Raw genomic sequence first — 17,372 nt, 5'->3', positions numbered from 1 at the left:
CTTGGCATGATACAGCTAAGAGGTCATGGACCCATGGGTGGAGATCAGACTGTTCTTCCTACGGGAGTGTTCCATGCATGCGGATCCAGCCAGTGTCTTGGGAGCTAGCTCTGCAGCTAGCTATTCAGGGAAACTGAGCACAGTAGGAAGTATCTGGCTCAAGGCTTGGTACTATCGCTTCCTTACTAAATTGCCTTCAGGATGGGGACGCTGACCTAGCAGGGCACACACAGTTCTAGAGGCCACTGGAACTTGAACCTCAGGATCCACAGATCCTCTAGAATGTACTTGAGCTGAGTGGGCTGTGGGTGAGGCACGGAGCCCTCTGCCTCTATGGTGCAATCCTTGTCTGGGATGTAGAAGTCCTCACCCCACACTGTGAGGCAGGAGAAAAATGCCCACCAACACGAGCCCCCTTGGCAGTGTCTCCACACCGACATAACTTCTTGCAGCTTCCCAAACCAGCCAGGGTTGCAATGAGTAATTGGCTAACAAGTGCAGATACCACCAGAGAGGGACAGCAGAGACTCTCAATTGATGCACCTCACACACTGCACAAAGCTGGTGACTCACAAGAGCTGGTACCCAAGGAAACCAGGTCAGGCGTCACCCCTGGAAGGTGACAAAGGACTTGAGAGCTGCTACTAATTTGCAAAACCAGATTAGTAAGAAAAAGGCCTTTAGTCACCCAGGGAACTTGACATTTCTATCAGACTTGTGTTTTAGAAAGCCAAGAGTACTTCCCCTGGGGAGTGGTTTTTCCATGCAGGGTAAGAACATGCAGCCCTCTCATGTGCCCAGCTGCCCCTAGTCACGCTTTGCACGGCCTTGCAGAGTTACCATTCCTCTGTCTTCTTGTCTACTGTGAACTGTAGCAGCCTGGGGGCAGGGATGGGATGCAGGAAGAAAGGTCAGATACAGTCACAGGTGAGCAGAAGGCTAAGTCATCTGGGGACATGTTCTTTCCTGTCTCTGGCCTCCGCTACAGAGGAAAAGGGAGTGGAGGAGCCATAGGGAGGAGTGAGAGCAGTGGGACAAGAGAGGGTCACGGTAGAAGAGGAGAAGAAGCAGAGCAGGGTATGCAGTGAGAACAGGTCCTCTGCATGCCTGGTGACTGCCATCTTCCTCCATCAGAAGCCAGGTGGGGAGAAGGTGAAGCAGAGATCCGTCATTGAAAGGAGGATCGGCTTGGTGGCTGAGAGAAACAGAGAGCAGCCAAACAAGGGGTGTGGTGAGCCTCAGAGCTCTGATACCTGTTGTTGGGTCATTCTCTTGTGTGGTACACACAGCTGAGAGGATGAGAAAGGATATGAGGCTTTCATTCTCCCCGGACACCCTCCAGGGCTGTACACAGGAAAGCTGAGGTACACTCAAACTGAACATGGGAGGAAAGAAGGCTAAGCGCATACTGGCCTGTTCACAGCAGCATCGCTGGGATGGGGGAGCCGCCCTCCAACCTGAGCTGCCATGATGAATACTTGGAGAGACATTCCGAAACAAACCAGTTAATTATAGTCCCATGTGCAGCCATGATGGGCCCTTGTCGGCCAATAGAGGGAATCCATTTGCAACTTTCCTTAGGAAATTATATTCTGAATCCTTCACGAGGTGGACCTCGTCCTTTTCTGAGAAAACGATGGCGGTCTTTAGTATTCACTGGCGTAATTAGGACTGCAGTTAATTTCATTAAATTCTCTTGCTGCTAAATGAAGCAGATTATGAGACATCTTTTATTGCAAGGCGTGAAATTACAGCCTGTCAGCTGCCAATGGTGGGGTGAAACTAATGAATTACAGGGTAAATAACACCAGAATTAACCAGCCAATTTAACACAGCACCATGGAACAAAGTCATTTTTACTTGGGAGCTTTAAGAAACAACACGGACAGGACACGGATAGAATACAGGGGTGAACAGGAAGTGGGTGCAGAGAGCCAGAGGTAGGAAGAAGAGGAGGAGAAGGAAGTAGAAGATGCTATGGTTGCAACCCCTTAGACCCTTCTGACATTGCCAAAGTATTCAGAGCCCCTGACAAAAGCGGGTAAAAAGGACTTTCAGGCAGGGGAACAAAGAGGAGGAACTGACTGATCTAGGAGAAGCTCTAAGGGAAATCTTATCTGGACACTGGATGCAAACTGCATCTCAACAAACAACAGTGGAGCTTGGACAAAGCGAACACATCATACATGTTGCCTTCTGTATTCTTCAGAGACACGGTCTCATCAGAGGTTTCTCAGTCAGAAGTTTCAAGGTAAATTATTACCCCTTTTTGACCAGTACAGATTCTTGTAGTGACAGTCAATCTCCCTGTTCCTCCATCCCCCACTTCTGATGCTGAACAGATTCTAGATCTACCGGAGTAAGAAGCCATCCGCTCCTGAGTGTAAGACACTTGCCACTCAGTTGGTCAGATACCATCATGGTACTGTGCTGGGCAAGAGATACACACAGGTGATGTGGGCCATCCCCTGAAGAGGTGGATGCTGGAAGGCAACCTGAAAGGTACACACATTCGGCTTAGTGGTAGTACATGGGATGCTGGAGGCACCAGCCAATGGTCCTTGGCTCACACTCATGGTGGGGAAGGCTGAAGCAAGCTACGGCTTGTGTAGGACTCTTGTGCAGCTTGTGGAAGGCCTGATGGAGAAGAAGTTTATGAAGCAGGTCCACACAACATTATAACCACCCATGAGTCTGTGCCAATGGCATGTACTTACAGAATTGTCTGCAGCGCACGTTATGCCAAAGGATTTTAATATGTTCCCTACCTCACTGACTGGCCCTTGAAGACGACTGACATTATAAGTCTATCTCCTAAATGTATGCTGGAGACAAGACTACCTGGTGAGGACCCTGCATTCTCAGAGCAGGGCTTGGGTCAGCCGATGTCAGTCATAACCACAACTCCTGTGTGGGTCTACGGAATCGCTATCAGGGTGGACACACATAGGAGACAGGGTTTTGGCATCTACAGGCGGAAACAAGGCAGATGGTAGCTTTTCCAGGGAAACAGCAGCCGAACTGCACTTGAGTGATGAGAACTCAAAATATTGAGAATTCTTCTTGTTTGATAAAATGACACCGATTAAATTACTCTGGCTAAAACAGTTTTACGATAAACTTGATTCATTTTAACCCTGTCATATCTTTTCAAAGATGTAATTTTCTATACAAAATGAACTTGGGGCTAAATAATTTATGAAGTGCTTCCCATTACTTACGAGTCCAACAGAGAGTGTGTACACTGCACCAGCATCATTCTCACTGGGAGCCATTTTTCTTTGGGACCCAAACTGAAAGCGAGGGCTGTGCAAAGGCAGGAGCCTTCTGCGTTTTAGGAATGCACGGAGAGACAGACGAGCCATGCTCCACACAGACACCCATCTACAGGCATTTGAAGACCTACTTTCTTTCCTAAAGCAAGTTCTTTCCCCAACACCACACCTTTCTTTCCCCTTCCATTCACAGCCTGTCAGTCTGCTCCACCTTTAAACTTCTACTCAAATGCAGAGTCCCACATCCGCGGTTCCCACTGCTGTGCCTGCAGCAGGGGTCAGCACTCAGCTCTGCAGCTGACCTGGGAAGCACTAATGAGGCAGGGTCTCAACCTCCTGTGTAGGAGGAGGAAAAGGCCCTTCTTAGGATGGAAGAGAAGACACATACAAACATGTGCTCCAGGTTGGGATCCAAGGACTCTCTACTTTTACAATAGACAAGGGTATTGCTTATAAATGACTTGCTTCTATTCCAAATTGTCTTCATCTTCCGAGTCCCTGATTCATGTTCCCAACAGAACAAAGAACTGGCAAGAACGCTTCTTTCGAACTTAATGGTTTGTGTAAAGAAAGTGAGCAGACCAGTAGCCCTTTCTCACCTGAGCACTGTACAGATGTAAAGATGCATTCATGTTCATGACCATGGTCAAGTGAATAGCTCAAAGCTACTAAACAAAACACTAGAAAAACAAATTTTAAGATTTACATTATAAATTCTAAAAGTGTGATAAAGTCTCATGCTATCCTGCCTCATCTATCCTGGACTGTCAATCTCGTCACTTGCTCTAGAGTGTCCAAATTGTATACCCTACTCACCCATTAGATGCTTCTGAACCATCCTGATTATCAAATCAATTGTTATAGTATCCGAGCACTTTATTTTCTCATGGATGGTTTCAAAACACAGAAGCAATGACAGACAAGAGGTGTCATACAGACAGCAGGTTGACTCTGGTGCTAAACAGCATCACTGTGGGGTGATAGGAGGATGGATGGATAAGTGGGTGGGTAGGAGGGTAATAGACAGATGAGGGGTTGGTACTATCCACAGCTTTAGGAGTTCACTATGAGCCTTGAAACATCTCTTTCTCTGATAGATAAAGGTGAGCTGCTGTACACTCACAATAAAATATAGAACACGTTAAAGGGAGATATTAAAAGTAGCTACAGAGAAATTTCTAGAAAAGTCATGTATTTTTGCCCTACTGGAGTTGGCATGCTTGGGGTCTTGCAAACTATTGCTATGCTGATGGTTCACAAGAAGGACTTGCCAGGATCCTGCCTGCTGCTGTTATAAAACCTGAGGGCACAGCATAGAAGCAGAAGCGGGAGGCAGAACACAGTAGCAGCCCCGGGCACAGGCTTCTGGGGCCTCTGGAAGTGAGTCACACATGACACAACTGTTTCTCTAGCAGCCAATGGCACCAGCAAAGATGTCTACCAGGGAAGCTCATTATATCTGGAGGCCTGGGGTGTTTCTAGGCTTGTTACATAGGAATCCTGTGCCCAGAACATACCCAGCTTTCAGACTACCAAAGGCACAGCAGGATTATTCTTTGTGTAAGGAACAGTGGGAAACTTCCTGGCCAACGAACCAAGTTCCCAGAGGCTGTCCAGGGACAACTTGCAAGCAAGCCCTTCCCAAGGACAGCAGTTTCTGGCAAAGAGAGGTAAGTGGGCATCAGATAAGAGCATTCTATCGAAAGCAAGAATGGGTGGTGTATTTCACGGGACTCAGGAGCACCAAGGGTAGCAGAACCAGGGAAGAAGAGAAGCAGGAGCTGGATGTAGTCTTCAAGCTTCATCTGGAGGCCACAGTGAACCTGGTACAGGTTTCATCTCCACAGCTGCATTAAATAGTAAATAGAAAGGCATCTATGGGGCAGGGAGGGCTGCAGACCGAAGGCCGTGTACAGCCAGGAGGCCTCAACACTTCCAGGCAGAGGAGAAAAGAAGGGCTGAGCTAGTTGGCGTTCAGAACAGCTTCCTGAAGGGGCAGCAATGAGACAAGGTCTGGGAAAAGGGAAAAGGGTGATGGAGGAGAATGCTGGGTATGATCACAGCGAGTCACAGGGCGACTTGGGTGGCCTTACTGACAGTACTTAGCTGATCAATCATGAAAAGACTGGAATGCCTACCATCAGCTGTCCAAAGGCATGCTGGCTAGTTCTATGTCAACCTGACACAAAGTAGATTCAGCTAAGGAATCCCAATTGAGAAAATGCCTTCTTCATGGCTTGTGAGCAAGCCTATAGGGAAGTTTCTTAATTTGTGATTAAGGCCCAACCCACTGTAGGTGGGGCCATTTCTGGGCAGGTGGCACCTCTCCATGGCTTCTGCTTCAGTTCCTGCCTCCAGGTTCCTGCCTTGTTTGAATTCCTGCCTCGACTTCCCTTAGTAACCTGGAATTCAGGATGGACTGGAAACTGAGGTAGGAGGACAGAGTTATAGCCCACGCATAGGAGCTGTGAGGGCAGCTGACTTATAGAAGATGCAGCTAGGAAGACTTATGAGCCACAGTCTGTCATGTACAGACAACCAAAAGCTGCAAGAGGGTCTCCAACAGAAGAGGCTTCCCATTAGTGAAGAAAAGACACAACAGCCACACAGAAGCTAAGTATTCATTTGTGGCCCATGGTCATGTTCTAGGAGGGATGTTACAAGCATAGAGCCAGATTCTATATGCTGCTTCTGACCTATACAGTGCAAGGAACCTGTACTCCCTGGACAACAATCCCAAGTGGCTCTAGAAAGAGGAGACAGGTCTGAAATGAGACACCTCTGATTCAGGGTAGAGAGGAGGTCCCCAGGTATACTGTCTGGAGCTGGACAGGATGACAGTAAGGAGGCGGCAGCAGCAGCAGCAGCAGCACAAGAACACTTCAAAACTGAGAGGGAACTTCATGTCCTCAGCTGCAGAGCTCAGAGGGCTATGGTGTGATGTTGAAGGAACAACAAAATGTCCTGCGTTGATACAGGGCATGGTCCTACAAAGCAAGCTGGGCTCCAGACTGTGATTCTGAAGGCAGAGGGTAAAGAGATGCTGAGGGCAGGGCTCTTCAGAAGAATGGGGGTCGGGGGGGGGGGCGTGGAGGGAGAGAGGCAGCAAGGTGAGAAAAGGAACCTTCCAGCAGGAAAAGGGTCCATGGAGGGCAGCGTAAGCAACTGGAGTTCGTCTTCCTTAGACCTGCCTTCCAACAGGAGAGGGGTGGGTGGGCTCGGGGCATGGAGAGGTGAGAAGTGCCGAGTGTCCTCAGAGCCCATCAAGACACTTGGACTCGATGGGTGCTGCTGTGCCAAACCAAGAGAGGTTGGCACCAGCACCACACACACTTCTATTTAGTTTTAACACCTGTATCATTAATTTACTTACTATTTTGTCAATGCATGAAAACATGCTGAATTTATGGAAGTGACTAAGGCAGGAGCCCACAGGGAGGCTGCAAGTGTGTGGTCTTTTTGTGTCCTTCCCAGAAGAATACCTTCCATGTTGACATCTCGAAAGGCAATGGATTACATAAGAACCAACTATATTGAGATCTGCTCCCTAAAATATAAGAAACCTCTGTGGTGGAGGAACAGAGACTTCTTCATTAGGAGACACTGAGATACATGGGCGGATCCAGTATCTACCGTACCGCTGACTAATAAGGAAAAGCCATCAGTTACAACAGAACCAAAGGATGACGGGAAATGCCTGGGATTTGGAAGGTGACCAGGTCACAGGTTCTGCCAAGCCTATGTGCTTATCTGAAGGCACTGTGGAATTTCTGGCTAATCAGTTTCCCTGAGCTACTTATGGCTCCCTGCATTCTATCTCCAGAGTCTTGGTGAGGAGCACCTGATCTGATTGATTACTCCAGACCATGCCATCCATTGCAGAAACAGCACAACATACATCGTTTGTGACCCTGGTACCCTTGAATATGTGGGTTAGGCTCTGAAATAAGGACATGAAGAAGAGGTAAAGGCCATCACTAGTGGATGTTGGGGACAGGGAGAAGAAGGGGGACCACAGAGGTAGTGTTTCCAATGACAAGGCGAGGACTTCTGTATAAGTGGCACCTCACATCAGACAGAATACAGTGATCCCAGTACCAAAAGGATGTGGCCATGAGATTTCAGTATGCAGACTCTTAAGTCACTGCTGAAGGACTCTGCTGTGTGGGGGGCAAACTTGGAGAGCTAGTGAACAGTGAAGAGAGCAACAGGTACAGAGGCTTGGGGTAAACAGGATTTCAAGAAGAAATGATATTTAGGCAAGACTCCAGGAAGGGATTTATACTTAAAAATAATTTATTCTTTCAGCCAGAAGATGGCAGAAACTCAGCAGTATTGGGAAGGAACAAGACCTTGGTGGAGAAAAGAGAATGCCAGATGTGCATAAAGTCCTTGATAGGTGCTGGGATACATGTGACATACATGTATAATACATGTAAGCTTCGTACTATCTTAAACGTTCCCTAGCCTGTTGGTCACTATGCCAGTGGCGTTACCTAGCATCTTCCGGACCTCCCTGCCCCTCTTCATTAGGGTGGACTTCTCAGTACTGTCTTCCTGGTTTCCTTCAATTCTCCATTGCTCTAACGACACAAATGAAGACATGCTTTTAGTCTCTTTCCTATTTCATGTTTCTCTCTTTTCCTTTAAAAAAAAAAGGCAGATCTTTCCTCCTCCTCTTCTTCAGTATCAATCTCTCCATTTCCTTAGATAGGGATTTCAAATTTCTTATCTCTGAGTATGTGTGCATGTGCACACTTGTGCTGGTATATGTATTATACATGTATGTCACATGTATCTGGAAGTCAGAAATCAATCCTGGGTGCACACATGAGGAGTCCAGAAGAATCTCCTATCTTATGTGGGCTTCAGGGAGTAAGCCTGGTCCATTAGGCTTGTGTGAGAAGCACTTTACTGTCTGAGCCATCTCTCTGGTCCCAGCCAAGCTTATTGGCTTTTTAGATAGGGTCTTTCTCTGGGCTGAGAGTTTGCCCATTCAGCTATAGTAACTGTCTAGGCAGCCCTAGGGAGCCTAGAGACAGGAGCCCTCCTGTCTCCATCTCTAGTGGATTATAGGAGGGTACCACTATACCCAGTTTTTACTGTGAATACTAGGGCTGCAACTCCTGTCCTCATGCATGTGTAAGACTGAGCCATCTCACGTCCCCTGCATCTGTGGCGCTTCTTCAATGGACCACAGCCATTACATGTAGCACCCTGACTATACAGACTTCTCAGTTTCTCCCTGGGATGCTGCTCCTCCCAATGGGATCCTGCCCCTATGGCCCAGATGATTTGACCACACCTGGTTATGATCTACTAGGAACCATGACTGTTGAGTTCCAACCTTCACCCTGCAGACCTTGAGAAAGATAAAGAAGAACAAACAGGAAACCAAGGAGACCAAGAACGAAGATGAGCTTGGAAGTGACAGTCTGCACCTGAAAAGAAGACGAGGTGACCCAGGGACCCTTCTATTTCTACCTCTCTCCCCACCTCAATGATCCTCAGTCTTGTCTTCTAAACAGTCACCGCAATAGTCAAATCTACCAGATTGCTGCAGGACAGCCATGCACCATCCTGTCAGCCTGGTTAGGCTGTTGAGAGGCCTCAAACCGCCCCAATCACAATACAGGCTGATTACAAACATTCTTCTCAAATGTTTTGAATACGCAGCTAATACACTTTTAGCTGGAGAATTATTTTGCCCATAAATTATTTCAGATTTTAATTTTCCCCCTTTCTGGTTATGTTGCCTCCCTCCACTGAGTTTCTCATTTCAGGGGAAGTTCATAATTCTTTCTAAGTTTCTCTCACCCTGTGCTGGTGACATCTATTTCTGGGTGGAAATCAAGCTACAGAAATGTCTTTCAATGGTAATAATCTGAAAATAAGGAACCATTTCACATAAGAAGTGGCAGAGACCTCTCTCTCTTCCTTAAAAGTCCCAGGAAGGAGGCAGCAGCAGTCCTGATAAAACATTTGCCTACAGGAGGGGCTCTCATGGGGCAGCAGACCAAGGGCAGGGTCCTCACAGAAGGGAACACCTGAAAGTAGAGTCAGAGGAGCGTTCTTACGGGGAGGGGACCTTACAGCAGTGGCCTCACGGAGGCAGACATGAAGCAGCATTCTCACAGAAAAAGCCAGGCTCAGACTGAGGATTCGTCATTCACATGTGTGTGTGTGTGTGTGTGCGCGCGCGCAGGAGGAGTGGGGGTGGGGGAGCGGGGGAGTCAGGCATACAGTGTATATTTGCAGGTCAAAGGACAAGTTTTGGGAGCTGGTTCCACTGCGTGGGTTCTGGAGCTCGAACTCAGGTCATCAGGCTTGGCGGCCAGCACCTTTACCCATTAAACCACCTCAGCTGCTCTGAGAGCAGGGGTCTCACAGAAGGGGCACTCTGACAGGCCTCAAGGGTTGCAGACACACTAGGACACACCCACAGAACCTGTGCCTGGCTTCTCTAGAACAGTTTTGACTTTTCAAACTCTAAGGTTGTTCTGTGACCACCTTAGAGAAAACTTAAGAGGACTGCCAGCCCCTCCCCAGGCTGAATGACCACCAACTGCAGTCTACCCAGTACGTATGCACACACACATCTCAAAGATGAGAAGGGCAAGACCAAGTCAGTCCCCTGTGAGACGCTTAAATAGACAAGTGCAAACATTTTATTTCAAACCTAGGCTGTTATTTGTAAGCTTGTTTCCATTAAAAACTGCTTTCAAGTAAACACAGACTCGTCTCCCGGGACCGGAAAACACCACAGTGTGTCTTCTGACATTTAGAGTTCTCATGTTAAATATATAATATGGCTGATTGTTAAATATGGAGACAGCTACATGTTGCCTCCTGAATAAATCCCACATTCATCCCAGTTGGTTGGGGCGGGGTGGGGGTGGGCGTGGCTTCATGTTTCAAAGTAATCCCCAAGGGGCAACACTGAAACCAGAAGGTCTTAGAAAGTGGACTGTCACCTAATGTCCCAAAGTCTCCTTCTGACTCAGGCTTTGTTCAGGAAGCCTGAATCGGTTCCATTCTAAGAGAAAAGCTTTGGCTTCTTACGCATCAGCCAGGAAACACAGTCGATCCTAGAGACGGTGGACAGGCACACAGTACTGGAATGAATGCCCTCTTCAGGCTCCTGGAGCACTTTTGCTGAGGCCCGACCCAGGCAGGCCGCAGCTTCTGAGCCAGTCCTGACCCTCCTTGCAGGTTATAGGTTGTTCTTAAAGCTGACCCAACCTCTCTCTAATCTATTTCCTCTCTGCTAGCACACACATCAGAAGAAGCTGGCTTCATGGCTCTGAAGTTCACTCTCCACAGTATTTAGGGGCAAACCACTTTGATTTCACAAAATTTTCCCTCCTTCCTGGGGAGGAACAGGTACTTCAGAGAGCATGACTTCCAGCCATCCTGTTGCATGGAATGTTCTGGCATATGACTTAAAAACATCTTGAATGCAAATATTTACAAGACCAGCCTGTTTTCAGTCAACAGTAGCATTAATTACATTCATCAGATGGCTCAGCTGTCAACTGAATGTGCTAATTGTGTGGAAGTTAGCTTTGTAAACTAACTCCCCATCCCCCCACGTGCTTCTGTTGTGCCTGCATTCCATGGCCTACTGCTCTTTGCCTGTGCTTACATTTTTCACACTTACCTACAATTAAGAAAAAGTCACTGATGAGAAAATTCAGCATGTCCAGTCACTAGTGTCTCTATAGATACAACACAGTCTTGCCTCCTACTTACAGCATGAGTGCACAATGGGAGTGCTGTTTACTGAGCTACTATTTCTGCCAGCTGTGTCACGTCATGGGTTATCTTCTTATTCCATCTGACAAAACTAGAGATGAAAGCCTCTCTCTCACTATTACCTTATAATGACTTGAGGTTTCGGCAAGCTCTGATGGTCAGCGAAAGGGTCAGAGCTACAAAATTCCATTCCATAACTCTTTATAACCAGCACCCATGACCTTCCAAGCACCTCAAGGGTCAAGGCTCATGTCAAGGCCATGTATTTTGATCTTTCAGTAAGGATCTCACCTCTAAATATAGCCAGCTCAGCTGCTCTTCACCTACTGAACTTGAGTCGCTCTCAAGACTCTTGGGCTACGCTCTGGCCTGCCCCTTGTCTGAGCACCAGCCAGGAGCAAAGCACGCGTATGGGATATATTCTCTCTCGCTTTGTGCTAGCCTAGATGCCTGGTGCTGCTGGATACAGACAGCTCTCAGGCAGGAGGGCCTGCTATCGTTTTTCCCTTGTGGTCTCAGGTCAAGTGAGGCCTGATCATTTGAAACACTCCATCTGAGTGAGTTTGGGGAAAGATCTGTCCTTAAAGGCAACACCAGACAGCAGACCTTGTATTTCTCATGAAAGGCTTGCAGTGTACAGGCTGAGACACTGGCTTGGCATTAAATGTTCACCAGAACTTCAGTGACAGAGTGACCCTGAGTGCTGCTGCCATGCTATCTCTGGAAGAGGTTTTCCTTAGGAGCTGGGGATGTTTCCCAGGGGACAGTATTTTGGGAGTTGTACCCTGCTGGGTTCCATGGGGCTGACTAACCTGCCGGAGCTCCAGACCGCTTGCTGCACCTCTCTACTCTGACTAGTGCTCAAGCCACACTGCTTTTGACCACTGCGCCTTTACTGAAGAATTACGGTAACGGAGGCCGTATAACGATATTTACAGTGGTGGAAGTTTGCTCCATTCAGACACCGGCTAAAGGGCTTTAGATGCTGGCTGTTCAGTTTACTCTTCTGATTGCTTTGCTGCTATGTAAATCAATTTGTTAATGTTCCTTACAAAATGCATGAGCCAGTTATACTGACAAACACACAAAGCTCATTCGTAATTAGCAGTTAATTAGTAAGAAGGAACAGATGCTGCTAGAGATTCAGCAGGCGAACAGGTTCTGTAAACAATGCTTATAAATCTAAATGAATTTATTAACCACAATACGACTGTCAACATTTTTTTGGCAACCATACAAAATATGGCGGAATCCCCAAAATGTCTTCACAACATATTAATAACCGTGGTGACAGCCGAGCCATTCCAGCCAGTGGTGAGCTGTTCTCGACTGCCTTCTTTGCCTCACTGAGAGGCAGCAGAAGCGTCATTACTCCCACCTTAATCTACACATGCTGATTAACACGCGGCGTGAACGGCATTCAACTCAACATGAGCTCTCTGCGATGGAGGCAGTGCGCAACAGAGGAGTGGGTGCGTGTAACACACTGAGGGCGCTCTTGAAACCCACTGTCTGGGGAGAGTCAAAGGTGCATCCATCTCCTGAAAAGGTCACCTGAGCTAACAAGCAGACAAGGTGCTAAGAGGGACTCCCATCTACGGGCAGGGGGTGTTCTGCTTCCTGACTGTGGATACAATGTGACCAAATCTCAAGCTCTTGCCGCCGCCGGGCCTTCGAGGCAAAATAGACTGTACCCTCAAAACTGCAAACCAGTGAAGACCTACCTTAAGTTCTTTTCATCTGAGATTTTTGTCCCTTGGCTTTGTGCGGATACTTCTAGAAAGGAAACATGCTAGAGTGTGCTGTGTGCCTGGAGGCTGCTGAGGCTGCGGAGGGCAGAAGTGAGCAGGAGGAAAGGGCGGTGTGCAGCAGACAGCAGGGAACACAAGGTTACAGTGACTCACCCTGATCTAACTCTTGAAAGTCACTACTGTCCAGTGCTGATGATTACGTAGATTAGTGATGCTATGGCGACGAGTCTGGAATTTTCCCCCAACAGAGTCCGTTCCGCTTGCTTAGAGCTCTAAGAAGGGCTGGGCTGTCCCTGCAGCCCAGCGCTGTGTCCTCCAGCTCTGGTAGGAGATGGAGCCTATTCGCTGCACAAGTTCCCAGGAGGTGCAAGGCTTCCTGCCACACTGGCTTTCTCTCCAGCTGCCTTTCTGATTGCAGAGCCTCTCCTCCTTGGGTGACCTTTTATTTAAATGACATTTTCCTATCCTCTCATGGGGACCTCCTTCATAATAGTCTGCTAGATGAATAATTGACAAAAATGGAGGCCAACTCCAGCATAAGGTGCCCCAAATATGACATTCCAGATAAAATATTTTCTCAAGGCAGGCTTGAATGTGTGAATTAAGTGTTATAATTACGAGCTAGGCTGCAGAGAATAGGGGAACTCTGCCCTTCTGACACATGGTGACTTAGTATACTCAGCAAGGTTAGGCAGCCAGGGAAGCCTGAGAAGGCAGCCAGTTACTGTGCAGGCTGGGTGGAAGACAGCAGGGAGGTGTGTGGAGATAATTCTCACTGATAATCTATCCCCATGTTTTTGTCTGACCCTGCTTTGTCCTTCGGAACTAAAGTCTTGAACCACATACTAGACAGTGAACAGCTCTCTTCTCCGTATCTGTAGGTAAGAATGAGATGACCTGGGATCCTTCTTTTTCCCACACAGCTCTAGGATGGGAGTCCTACTAACTGCAGCTGAAGCAAGGCAAGCGGAAGTCACTGTGAGCGTGCCTTTAGTCTGCCGTCTCCACCACGCTCAGACAACCGATGCGAGCTGGAAGCGGACCACAAGACTTTCAAACTGTAAGCCCCAGACAACAAGCAGGCTGAACAATCATGGCTGCCAGTAGCACTTACACAAAAAAGCAGGGCAGTCGAGCGAGGACGGGGGACACTGAACTAGTAACCCACAGGAGAGCCACTAGAACACTGGCAGAGAAATGCATGGGATGTAACTGGTGTGCCTTGCCGGGTGTCGCACTTGCAAAGTGCACTTCGACATCCACTACTGTTCATTCGCTGTTTCAGGAACCAAGACCTCATGCCTGGAACAGGACTTACTGTGGTGTAGACGTCAGAGGATGGCAGCAGGGAGTACTTTGAGGAGAAGCTAGGTTTAATGGAGAATGAACAGGCCCTTGGTGTTCCCTCAGTGCCGAAACACGGCTCACCCTGCACCCAGAAGCCTGCTTGCTGGCCCCACCCTGCCACTGACTGTCTTAAAGCCACCTACCATGTCATTCCTGTGATCCACCTAAGCATCAGCTGCTCCGGGTCTCATCTCTTCGTCATGTAAGCTCAGAGGTATTGGTAATATGGGAATCAGCTGCCCTTTGCCCGGGCAAGAGGAGGAGAGTTACCTTCTCCTAGAATCTCTCCTCTCTCCTCCAGCTCTTAATACCTAACCATCCACCCACAGTATTTTTACAGATGACCACCTGCTTTCCTGTCCACAGGCTGTGCCCCTCCCCAGGGCCCAGCAGAGCTGGTGTGCACATGGTCTCTCCAGTCAGCAAAAAGAGAAGTCAGTATACTCTGTTCACTGCCAATTACAGAGATTAGCACTGACCCAGGAAAGGTAGCATGGTTATATATGATGAATGTTGTACATTCCTGAATGCTCATCAACTGGAATTAACTTTAAACACCTGTAATATGTAATTTATGGCACGTGTCACCCACTCTGAGGTCCTGGGAAATTCAACCATCAAGAGTTGAGGAAGCACTCACTCACAAAGTTTTAAAACATCATAAAAATGGCTGCCACTGACTCCTCCACTAAACAGTAAGGAAAAGTGGTGGTAAAATATTACAGACCAAACTGAGCCAGCCTGAGATTGGAATGAAAGGGGACATCTGTAAATGTCCACGTGGAGGATCACTGGCTGTGGGAAAGAGCCCAGCAGCCACAGACCAGGGGAGGTGCTTACAGATGACACAGCCATGAGGACACATCACCCAAAACATACCACAGATGACGAGAATCAGTAGCAGAGCAAACAACTCAAATTCCAAATGGGCACCAGACTGGAACAGAGACCCCACCAAAGAGCATGCAAAGGCGAGGAAGCCGGCCTTGGATGCTCAGCACTCTACACCACTGGGAATCCACACTTAAACAAGGCACAGCTGTGCAGCTGAGACAAGTGCCAGGTCTGAACCTGACAAGTGCTGACAAGAAAGCAGGACAACAGGAATCTGTGCCTTTGTGAGGGAAACTCAGGATAGTGCGGCCACTCTGGAACACAGTTTGACAGTTTCTTACAAAACTGAAACTCTTTCCCCATACAACCTGGCAGTCAGGCTCCTTGGTAGTCATGCAGATGTACTGAGAATGAAGAACCACAGAAAACTGTGGATGGAGACGCTGGAAATTTGCATTAATCACCACTGTCCAAATGTAGAACCCTAGAGGCCCTTCTACAAGGCACATGGACACTTGTGGCAGACTCTGACTACAGTGTGTTAACAAGCATTAAGGAGAAAAAGACATGCTCACTCCAACCATCTTAAGAGGTGAAAGAACTTTTAAGTAAGTGTGTGTTTGTGTGTGTGTGTGAATGCTGTGTGTCCTAGATTAATTTCTGAGGCTATGATTAAATGCTCTTAGAAAAAGGCAACTCACTGGATAAATGGGTTAATTTTGGCTCACAGTTCCACATTACAGTCCACCACTGTGGGAAAATCAGGACAAGAACGCCAAGCAGCTACTCACATTACATCTTGTCAAGAGCAGAGAGAAAGGAATCTTTCCTGCTTTCCTGCTTGCTTATGTGAATGGCTTCAGCTGTTATCCCTACCCAGGATTGCCTTCCTAGGGAATGATGCCACCCACAGTGGGCACACTTTCTTACACCAATCAACTTAAGACAAACTTCATACACATATCCACAGGCCAACCCAGTGTACACAATCCCTCACTAAACTCTTCCCACTTGACTTCAGGTTATGTCAGTTGAAAATGAAAGCTAACCAGCATAGCATCTTAAAAGGTGACTAGTAAGATCCCAACTATATGATACTGTGTTTTGCAAAAGGCAAATGACCAGTGGGACCTGGGAACGGAGGAGAGAGGACTGAATAGGTAGAAGGTTCCAGAACCTTTGAGGCATACCACATTGTAATTACTTGGAACGATGATACAGTGTTAGTGCATACTCTTGGTATATGTTTGTCCAAACCTATACAATGCACTATACCAGGAGTCAGCCCTCATGTGGAGTGGAGTCTGGACAATGTTGAGTCTTGTGTGACCACAATTTGTATGAAGTATATCATCAAGTGGGGACCCTGGTACTGGAAGCCCTGTGAGTATGTTCTCAGAATCTTCCCACCATAAGACATGTTTGGGAAATACTCACTAGGACAATGGTGACAGACCTTCCTCAACTTACTCAAAGAACCCCGCATCCTCCAAGACCACTTCTCTCAGAAAAAATTCTGAGCCCACAGAAGCCCATGAGATCCCACACTGGATTCTTCAGCCCATGATGGCTTCCTCCAAAACCTGCTGTTTGTCGAGGAAAGAACAAACTTTATCTGAAGTTTTTTTGGGTTACCAGACAGCTGACGGAATAATGTTATAGAAGGAAAACAGCAAATCATTCAGTCCAAAGCCTTCCTGCACCAGGCTTGCTTTGACCTGGGGAGGGACAGTGCCACTGTGGACAAACACAAGAGACTCTCGGAGATTACCACAGAGCAAAGAAAGCCTCAGCACGGTAAATACTTAAGTGGCCCTTTAAATATGACAGACTTACTGATAAGTACACTGAGAATCAAGGGCAGCCATGATGATTTTGGGTTAGCCCACCTACTGTCATGGGGACTCCTATATAGAGGCAAGTTCTTCCACATCTATATCTTCAGTGGTCCCAATCCATCTGTCTTCATGTTCTTTCTCTGTTTTAATCCCAATAGCCCTCCACTGGACCCTGTAGATGCCCCCCCCCAACCTGCAACAGCTCAAATCAAAGCATTCAGGTCTATTCTAGAATAAACATGGTGCATGCTCAATAGAAATGGCACCTTGGGAGCTTGTTCCTAGAGTTTGCAGCAGGAGTGACAGTTATTGGTAAGTCTTTGTCCAAGAAGGGTCTTCTAATATGGAGGAAGATTTTCTCTTCAATCAAGGATGCTGTCTGGGGAAGAAAACACACACAGTGTGCAAGGAACAGGGAGACACCCACCTAGATGGCCAGATAGACAAACTGACCCTGTCCATCAATGAGGTGACAGACATTGTAGTCACAGAGCCTTCACATCCAGATCACTAGTCTGAATGCTTTTGGTATTTTTTCCTGGGCTAGGGATGAGGTTTCACGTATCTTGGGA

At 47.5% G+C, this 17,372-nt stretch overlaps 1 protein-coding gene across 2 annotated transcripts in view; it reads right to left on the bottom strand.

The window, feature by feature from the left end:
* Agap1 (ArfGAP with GTPase domain, ankyrin repeat and PH domain 1) overlaps positions 1–17,372 on the bottom strand; it is a 440,472-nt gene that overhangs the window by 193,177 nt on the left and 229,923 nt on the right. The gene's annotated exons all lie outside the window — the stretch shown is intronic.

Source organism: Mus musculus, chromosome 1 (genome assembly GCF_000001635.26).
Source record: "Mus musculus strain C57BL/6J chromosome 1, GRCm38.p6 C57BL/6J".
Classification (NCBI taxonomy): Eukaryota; Metazoa; Chordata; class Mammalia; order Rodentia; family Muridae; genus Mus; species Mus musculus.
This window is presented reverse-complemented; position numbering and strand designations above follow the sequence as displayed.